The 9,325-nt window shown below is 38.0% G+C and overlaps 1 pseudogene; it reads right to left on the bottom strand.

The window, feature by feature from the left end:
- Nucleotides 1-315: 315 nt before the first annotated feature.
- On the bottom strand, nucleotides 316-8,373 carry LOC109435294 (trafficking protein particle complex subunit 3; annotated as a pseudogene).
- Between the last annotated feature and the right edge of the window lie 952 nt (nucleotides 8,374-9,325).

Here is a 9,325-nt window from a genome sequence, read left to right as displayed (position 1 = left end):
CAAGCACCAGAGTGTGTCACACTACAGCTAACAATTCTCACTCACCCCTCCCCACCACTCTTCCTGTCCCAAAACCCTGAGTCCTACAGCCATTTGCCAATGGTTTTATGAAGGTCCAGGGATAGGTGTGCTAAGCTTGCCTCTTAATGATGTCAAAGTAGGTTTTGCTTTGGAAAATTCAATCAGGAATGTAAAACGGTTGAGCTCTTTCTAGTCCAACCAAGGATGATTACATCCAGCCCCTCTGAAGGGAAAGAAAGCAAAGAATTTCACTCCTGAATGTGCACACTGGTGGGGCAAATAGCCTATGTCACAATCTGCTCTTTACTAGCATGGAGAATGGTGTGGGGACAGAGTCCCAGAGAGCAGTTTCCAGGCTCTCCGCCTCACCTGGAAAGGTGCTGGCTTGGATAGTAGATGGCCATCAGCTGTGAATGGTTGGCCATGAGCTGTAACCAGTCAGCCAATTAGTCACTGATATAACTGCCATGACTGAGTTGATTGATTGGTTGGCAGGTAGAAAAGTGGATGGCAGATTGTGGATTTTGTGGATCCTACTTCGTGTGTGTGTCGCCCGGCCGCCAGAGAGACTGGGGTGCAGGAAGACCCCTTGTTGGGGACTGGCGGATGTTTGCTCCCTGCCCAGCTGCCAGTGAGACTATAGTGGTATGACTCCCCTATCTATGGCTCTGTTGGTGTTCCTTTTTGGCCTAGCCATATCCAGCATTCTTATGTGGGGCGCAGGAGCTGAGACCCCGCATGACACCCCGCATGACAAATGGAAACAGGGTTAGAAGAATATATAACATCCATGTGAAAGAGTCACTGAGCTCTAGAGGGCAGAGGGAGCACTGAGGCATTCTGATTCCAACAAGTGTTCCTGCTGGCTACCCTGGAGTCCTGGAGACTGTCATTCCTCTCCAGCTAGGAGATTGTCCTCAATCTGCTTGATGAATCTCATCCACATTTCTGTCATACCATCTCCTTTCAGGGTGTCTTGGACAAACTTGGCTTCCACAGCCATCTGCAGCATCTCCAAGGCTTCTCGCAACACCCCACACTAGAGATTAGAATAAATAAAGGATGAGTGGTTATCAGGAAGTTCCACAAAGTCCACCAAGGGGTTATTTTCCAATATGAGGGAGACTTTATCACCAGCTGGACTCCAGTTGGTGATGCTTGGAGTTATGCCCAAGAACATTTTGAATGCCATCTCGGCAATAACATCTGCAGTTTCCCAAAAGTCGTGGCACCTCCTGACATTTGATGGTGCCAAGAAATCTTCTATCAGTTGGATTCCAATGTTATAGCCTATTTTGTCCAGCTGTTTACTCACATCTTCATCATTTTCATAGTCCTTGTAAAGCTGGGTGACCAGAGCCCCAAGGTGAAGAGTTCAGAGCTCATTTTCTTGCTCTTAATGCCACGGTTTTTCTGACTCGACAGGGCGCCAGCCCCCCAACCGTGCCTTGCCACAGGTCCAGTCAGCGACCCCTTCGGACACCACCAGTTCAGCTGCAGCCCCTCAGCCTTCCAGATTGCACCCAATTTTAAATTCTCATGTAAAATTCAACTGCATATTTATATCTTAACATTCTTTACATTAAAAAGCAACAATTTTATTCACAGTCTTTATTCTAGAAACCATGATAAAATCAGGAAAGATTTCATCTCAGGAAATATTGTATTCACTATAGCACATACACTTTTACATTAGGCACATAGAGCAGTCATTTTTTTGCATGACAGGAAAATTAAAGTTTGCTCTGTAACACTCAACCGATATCTAAAGCATTATTTTCTATTCCATTTGCCCGGTTTCTCATCTCTTCAGTTGTGTCAAGCAATTTTGGGAATTTCTTACATGTATAATTTAATATTGACCCATAAGTCATCTAACATTGAACACTTTAATCAGATATGCCCACGACTCAGTGTGAATGATTAATCCTCACATAGGCCTGGCATAAAATAGCCTCTAATTTTTGTATTTTATTTTATTTTTGTATTGGAACTGTGAAAATCGAGGGCATTTGTAGCAAGGACAGAAAAAGAAAAAAAAATAGTACTTTAAGAAAATATATGTAATATACCTGACCAAATGTGGGGACAGAGCCCCAAAAAGCAGTTTCCAGGCTCTCGGCCTCACGTGGAAAGGTGCTGGCTCAGGTAGTAAATGGCCATCAACTGTGATTGCATGGCCATCAGCTGTGGCTAGTTGGCCGTCAGCTGTAATCAGTGAGCCATTGGCCACTAATATAACTGCTGTGGCTACGCTAGCAGAAAAATGGGGGCTAGCAAGAAGATGGTGGCTGAGCTAACAAGAGCGGATTGCAGAGAGGCGGATGCTGCCAGAGAGAATATAGTGATATGACTCCCCTACTTATGGCTCTGTGGGTGTTCCTTTTTGGCCTCACCATATCCTGTGCTCTTATGTGGGAAGCAGGAGCAGAGACCCCTCAGGCTGCCCTGCACAACACCAGATTTAGTCAAATCAACTAATCATTTCAAAATAAGTAGAAACAATAAAAGCATCAACCACTTTATATTTTTTGGGAAATTATCTTCTCAAAATTATATTATTTCTGAATTCTACAGAAGTTTCCAGAGTTACTCTATGGACTATTAAAGCAGAAATGTAGCTGTTAATACATTAAAACAAAATACAAGGAGAGACTGGTGAAGTCCTGTAACCAGGTAATTTGTGCAAAGTTAGCTAAACCGAATTATATACTTTCAATTGTTGTTTTGGTAATGTAGCTTCTTTTCTTATAGTTAATATAATGTTTATCAGCATTGTAAATTCTGAGGATATTTGGCTCAGTTATCTACTGATCTATAATAAACCACCCCAAAATTTTGAATCTATGGATTTTTGAGCAGTTCAGCTCATCTGGAACAGGCTCCACTGATGTCTGAGCTCACTCATGCTTCTCTCATCAGTGGGCAGCTCAGCCAGGAACTGGATGGTCTAGTGTCCTCAGCTGGGACAACTTAACTGTGTCTCACTTGGCCTTTAATCCTCCAGCAGGCTAGCCTGAGCTTGTTGTCTAGCAGAGACAGATTACATTAGAGAAGTGAAGCATGCTAAGCCTTTTGGACCTACCTACACTTAAAAATGTCAAAACATCACTTCCGCTGTATTCTATTGGTCATAGCAAGTCATAAGTGCAGCACAGATTCAAGAATTAGAGACAAATATTCCACCTCTTGATGAAAACAACTCTTGATAAGAGTTAAATTACAAAGGATGTATACACAGAGAGGAATGGAGTATGGGGACAAATACTATAACCAATGTACTGTAGAATTTGACTAGAGAAAACTTTTTTTCACAGAATGTCTTCTAACATTGAATTTGTAGCTCACATTTTAGAGTGCTAATGTATAAGGATTTTATCCATTCAGCTTATTTGACAAATATTAATTGAGCACTACTTGAGTCCAGTTGACAACTAACCTTTTAGAACACAAGGTGAATTGAAAATATGTTTTCTGTCTTCAAGATAAGTGGGTATTTCCAATGCTAACCCAAACTAAAATGTAAAAAACATAATTCAGTACAGCTTTACTTGGCTTCCCAGGTAGATGGAGTAAGCTGTTACATGAGTGTTTTACAATAAACCATGTTTTATGTTCTTTCCACTCCTGTGTTCCTCTTCCATGGTGATGCTGAGCTTGGCCATGTGGTTTTTCATACCAATGGGACATTAATCATTACAACAAACCCTATGAAGCAGAAACCCTTATTGTCCTGACTTTAGGAATGCAAAAATAGAGCTTCAAACAGGTTAAATAATTGGCTCAAGAGGTACCCCTAATAAGTGATGAAGTTGGGATATAAGGTAGGTACTGAAACTCCAGAAATTGCAGTCTTATTAGTGGCCTCTAAACCACTCTAGATTATGTAACTTCCAATTCTTTCTGTCAAAATTGTAGCCTATGAAAATTATTGCCTGAGAGTCTATTCTTTCAACATATTTATCTTTGCAGAGAAGAGAGAGAAGGAAAGCAATAGAGCGAGAAAGAATCAAGGGGAATGTTCAGATTGGCGACAGTGTTAGGAGGAAGTCCAAAGGGATACATAAATGCCTGCAGCAAGGACCTGAGCTGTTTTGTTTTAGGAGCTGTGGATACAGGAGTGGAAAAGACTAACACTGAGAAGTCCCCTGCCTGTGTGGAGTTTGAATTGATTCCAGAGGAGTCACACAATGAAATGATGACAAAATTAAAGAATCAATATAAGTTAGATGAGTAATCCGAAGTAGATAAACCAGGTGAAGGGAATCAAAATATGCGACCTCAAAATATGCCACTTTGGAATATTGATTATTTTGAGCTGAAGGCAATTGAGAAACAGCAGGTTCAGAAAAAGCTTTCTATCTTCTCCCTGTTTGCCTAGAAGGAGGACATAAATTTCTGTGGAGAAAGGTACCCTCCCTATCCCCAGAGAAGAGAGCACTTTATCACTGCAGACAAAGAGTCGATGCCAAGTGAGTCTGCATAAATGGACCTTACTGAAATAATCTCTATCTTCCATTAGTTTCCTCCATATATTTCCTAGTTATTTTCCCACAATTTATTGGCCCTACGAGCCCAAACTCTCTTTCCTTTGTCTAGTCACTTCTCTACAATTTAGTACCCTCTGTTAAAATGGTGCATATGTCCCCAGTTTAACCACTTCTTTTGGTTTTTTACTTCTTTTTGGTGAAGGCCGCTGGGACTGTATAATTTAACACATATATTAATAAAAGTATATGCCCTTTCCCTATCGACTTGTCTTATGTCAGTTTAATTTGCGGGTGCCGGCCACTCAACCTGACGTGATAGAGGAAAAGTCTTTCCTCCCCTACAGGGTAATGACATGGAAAGGTCAAGGGCATGTTATTTTGGAGATTGTGCCAGGGAGGACCTCTGAGTAAACACCGTTTTCATTAAGACTTGAGTGACTAGAAAGGTGTGTTATAGGTAGAGGGAGCAGCAATAGTCATGGCCTGAAGTGAAAAGAATGATGGTCTGTTCAAGGCACAGTAACAACAAGGAGACCAATACAGGCAGAGCACCATGAGCAATGGGGAGAGATGAAGGAGATTAGCTGATAGAAGAAGATAGAGACAGGATCCTGGATGGATTTGTATTCCTAGCTAAGGAATTTGGAGTTTAGTGATTGGAATAGAACCACTGAACAACTTGAAGCAGGAGATTGATGCCATTTGATTTATGTACCTAGAATATTTTGAATTCACAGAAATCATCATACATATCCCTCTGTGACAGAAATGCAAGCCAGTATATGGAATTGTGTTTGTTATCTATTTCGCTCAATGAGGAAAGGAAGCCTCTCCTTTCTGAAACCAATTCACCCATCCAACAAGACAATATAGAACACATTTTCTGCAGCGTGTTAGACCTTCAACTGCCCCTGAAACTTAATGTGAATAAAACTTGCACTTATTCTCTTTTTGTAGTATTTTTTGTTTTGTTCAAAACCATGCCTCAAACGTGATTTAGCCTTAATGATTTTAAAATGTAACAAGAAGTGTAGTAAATGTGTAAATTATACTTGAGATATTTGTATTAGCAAACAGTAAATATTTGTACCATTATAGAGTAGTAGTTGTTTTATCTTTTTTTTTTTTTAAGATCTGATTCTGAAGGTTGCATTTATAACAGATTGAGGCAATTAGAATAAAGATAAACATCATAAACTCCTAAGGATTTTACTAAATCTCTACAGCCCTCTAAGTACTTTAGTTCTGTTTTGCTTGCCAATTAGCATGCAATGGGGACCGAAAATGAGGGACTGCTCTCTGGTTCACTATAGTCTCTTCAAAGCTGCTGCAAGAATTGAATATTTCAGAAGCAAACCAGACTTGCTTTCAGTTAATTTTCTTGTAATGGTCTTGCCTGAGGGGCTAGTTAGAGGTGTGCCACAAATGTTTGATTTTAATGCTAAAGAGAAGTTAAACGATTTGCCCAAGGTCATTAATTATCACTATAAGAACTGAGGAAAAATTCCAACTCTTACATTGTTTTACAAGAACTGAGAAAATAATTCCAGCTCTTTACATCATTCATTGCATCAATGATTTATATCATTTTGTTGTAAAGCTGTGAAAAGTGTAACATAACTTCCTGATGGGTAACTGAATTTTTCACATTTTACATGACTTTTCCCATGCAAATTTTGGCATGTCATCCAGTGTAGTGTACTGGAAAGACCCAAAAGATTGGGACAAAAAATCAGAAGACAGGTTATAATTTCAGGTACACTTACTAGTTCTTCCAGTTACTATCGCTGCAGAACATATCACCCCATCATTTAGTGACTTAAAACAACAACACTCATTGTATTATTATCACTCCCAGTTCTGGGTTTGATCGGGCTCTCATTTGGAATTTCTCATAAAATTGCTGTCAGATGATAGCTGAGAGTGAAGTTATCTCAAATGCTTCATCCCTCAAGAGTCTTTTGATTGAGGTTAGCTGTTGACCATACCACCTACAGAAGGCCTTTTTCACAACTCTTGAGCTGCCTCACAGCATGGTAGCTGAGTTCCAAGCATTTGTTAGAAGAGATATTACCTTTTCTTACCTAACTTCAGAAATCGTATTGCTTCAATTTCACTATAGCTAAGGACCTTCCTAGATGCCGGGGCAGAGAACACAGACCCTTGCTTCTCTTAATAACAAAAACGTCAATGTCCCCGTGTAAGAAGGGTATGCGGACCTGGTTACAGTCATCTGGGAAAATACGATCTGCCAGACTAGCTAGGCTATTTTGATCATGTTTCTGAATCCCTCTGCGCTTTCATTCTTTCATCTACAAAATGGAAATATTAACTGCTGGACTTATTTCACACTGGGATTATAAAAGTCAGATATTAGGATATATAAGAAGAGATGTAATATATTTTCCAACACAATATAAACAAAAGTTGTTATTAGGATATAAATATTCTCTAACAGGTGACAGGGAACAAGGAGATAGACTGAGATCTTGGGGTTCAACGATTTGTCTAGAGTTCTTTCTAAATTGCCCATATGTGATATGCAATGGAATTAACTCAATATTAAAACAAAAAGAATCAAGCTGTATAAAATGGATTCCAAAAAAATCTTTATTCTTTACAAATTGGAAAACAAATTGTCATAAAAATGAAAATATTTTATTTATGATAAGATAATGATTCAGTGTGCTGTGCAATTGTCAAACTGGGCATCTTTAAATTTTAATTTTTTTTAATGAAATTCTCGGTGCTTTTGTATAAAACTTCTGTATGCTTCGGTTTTCTTTGTTAGTAAAATCAAAATATTAGTATTTTGTCATAAATATAGTGTTAAATTATCAATTAGAATAAATTATAATTGTAAAAATAAGTAGTAAAAATAACGTGGTGTAGAAATAAAGTTGGAATTTGATTCTGAGTTAGGCTTGATCAGGCCACATAGAAAGCATGAAATAATGACCCAATTTTCCCCCAGGATATCTTAGTCCTTTAAGAGTATCACAGGTTTTATATATGGCTTTTTTTCTATGCTTTTGAATTCTGATGATAATCCTATTTAATCATGGCTTTCACTAAAGATGCATTTTAATGATTCAAATGCAGAAAAATGTGACAGATGCTATTTAACTAAAACCCAAAGAGTAGGATCATGGATCAACATGAATGTGCACATTTAAGAAAAATAAATCGAAAACTATATAATTTAGTAATGCATCACCATTGCTTTAGCGAACAGTGATAGAATGATAAGAATAATGTTCAAAACAAAAATTCAAACAATTATGATTTAAAAAAATAATTTTGGCTGAGGTATAAAGTGATTCATTTTTAAATTATGTCTAAATTAGTAAACACAATTCATTCTAAAATAAGGAGATTGATTGACTGCATATCTCATCACTGGCATCAATTGAAATTTATACAAACAATACTAACTTTAGAGATTTTAGGGAACATAAGTGTTAGAGTTGAGTGTGATTGAAGGCAGCAATTTTCATAGTCATCTCAAGATATCACCCCTCACCAACAGTGGTTAATATAAGAAATATTTGCTGGGCACCATAGTTCTATGCACATGGTGTGTTTCTTGGATCTAAGAAAACAAACATGAAAGAGACATAAGCATTATCCTCAAAGGCCTTATGCTGTAGTGTGGAAAGTTAAATCTTCCAACAAAGCAATGAGATAAATTTCTATAAAGAAAGAATATATAATGTAATTGAATTGCATAATTATGTATTAGATGTTTGTCTGCCTATGGTAGAGACTAGTTGACTGTTTATCAAACCAGCTTCATATTCTTCTTGGGCACACAGATACCCACATTTTTCACAGCCCCATTTGCAGTTGAATGTGACCACATGTCTGACATTTAGCTAATGGAATAATAGTGAATGTGAAACGTGCCCCTTTTAGGACAAGGTCATAAAGCTTTCCACTGCCATCATTCATGGTCTTTACCTATGCACCTCTCTGATACAGAAAAACAATGTACCTTCCAAAGATATGTACATGTAGATGATACAAATCCAATTTTAACATTATCCTCAACTTAACTAAAATTTTAGACAAGTTTTTTTCGTAACTATAGACTCTTGACCTCCCTTTTCTTAGAGCATTTACTTTAGAATAATTGTAATGATAAATTCTCCCTCTGCCTCTTTCAGATACAAATCTTCCAAGACCCAGGAATTGTTTCTCAGGTGCCCGAGAGCCATCCCTTTGAAATAAAATTATCAAGAAAAATAGGGCCTGTATCTCCCAGTCTCTGTAAGACAGTAGAAGCCTAACTTTCATAAGCATCAATTAGCAAACATAGATGGTCTACACATTGACCGCATTGCCTAATGTCCTCCATGGAGTTGAGTTCAATCTCTCTCCCCTGCTGCAGTGGTCTTGACACCTATTGCTCTAGTCATTTTTCTTAGCACTACAGTGCAATGCTTTATAAAGTGCTGTTAATTTTGGAATGGGCTTCACTGTCCTGAGCTTTGAGGAATACTATGATGTTATTCTATTAAGGAAAAATAGACTTGCTTAGTAGCTAATTTATTTTTAAATACAGCTAAAATAAAACTAAATAGGCAACAAGATGATGTTTAGCGCTAAGGTTCTAAAGACAAGCAGATTGGTTTCAAATTCAGTTTCTGCCACTTAAAGCATATGACTTTGGTCAGGCTTAAACTCCTGAAGCCTGACTTTTTTCACCTTTAAAAATCATATAATCATAATACCTGCCACAGCCTACTTATGTGGGGGTTTTATTAAATAATGAATATAAAGTGCTTATACAGGATACATTACTTTTTAATAAA

This window comes from Rhinolophus sinicus, linkage group LG02, assembly GCF_036562045.2.
Source record: "Rhinolophus sinicus isolate RSC01 linkage group LG02, ASM3656204v1, whole genome shotgun sequence".
Lineage (NCBI taxonomy): Eukaryota > Metazoa > Chordata > Mammalia > Chiroptera > Rhinolophidae > Rhinolophus > Rhinolophus sinicus.
This window is presented reverse-complemented; position numbering and strand designations above follow the sequence as displayed.